Source organism: Aplysia californica, unplaced genomic scaffold (assembly GCF_000002075.1).
Source record: "Aplysia californica isolate F4 #8 unplaced genomic scaffold, AplCal3.0 scaffold00852, whole genome shotgun sequence".
NCBI classification, from domain to species: Eukaryota; Metazoa; Mollusca; class Gastropoda; order Aplysiida; family Aplysiidae; genus Aplysia; species Aplysia californica.
The window spans coordinates 261,374-262,480 of NW_004798122.1; positions in this window are offsets into that span (position 1 = coordinate 261,374).

Genomic DNA, 1,107 nt, shown 5'->3' on the forward strand with positions numbered 1-1,107 from the left:
CACTCACACGCACGCGCACACACACCCACGCACACACACACACACACGCACACACATACACACACACACACACACACACACACACGCGCGCGCGCGCGCGCAAACACACGCACACACACAGCCCCCCTCTCCCCACACACAAACAAACACACGCATACACACATACACACACACACACGCACGTACATATCCTCTCTCTCCGCCCCCGCCCCCCTCACAAACAAACAAACAAACAAACACTAACACACACACTCTCATGTGCACACATAGAACTTTCTAGAAAGCGTTGATTATTACACTGTCGTTTTACAGGAGCTTAAACACAAACCGACTGATAAGATATTCCACAGTAATATTCCGATAACCCGGCGCTCAGAACCCAGATAGTATAAGCGGGTACAGCCCGATACCTATACGTTCTTATACTAACACTCTGACAATCTAGCCCGATACCCATTCTTACTTGGGCGAAGTGGGGGTAGATAAAGTTGCCTAAAATTAATAGTCTTTCCTCAAGTAAGCAATATCAGGCTGGGAACAGGATTGGAACCCACGATCTTGTGGTGGCAAGTAGGACATTCTAACTGCTATAATTCTGTCGTTCACTAAATAAGATAAGATAGGATTGGTCTTTATTGTCCAGATCCTGGCACATTGGTTTGACGGGGTTTTTTTTACCCCCCAAAAATAAAAATAAATAAATAAAAAGCAAAAGTGGGCTCTTCATCGAACGGGAAATGCAGCCCATCATCCCTCATAGGAAGAAAGTGGACCTCTGGAAATCTGCCCAAACTGGTTCCTGGTTTTCCACCTTTGAACTTTAACCTTCTAGTCGGTCTATTTTTTTTCTGTGTAAGATAGAGAGTGGTCGCGCCCATATCACTCAGATTCTGATATTATTTGAGTAGCGGTAGTTCAACATTGCGCTACCCTAGAATGTATGTGAGGCAGCGTGGTAGAATCAGGCTCTCGTAGATTTTTGGGCATGTAGAGTTATTGGTATAATTTTAAAGCTTATTCACTTGTCTTTATTTAAATGAAAAATATCCATTATCTTGAATATTAGTCGATATATTTTCGAAAGAAGGAGGTTGGGGGGGGGGGGGC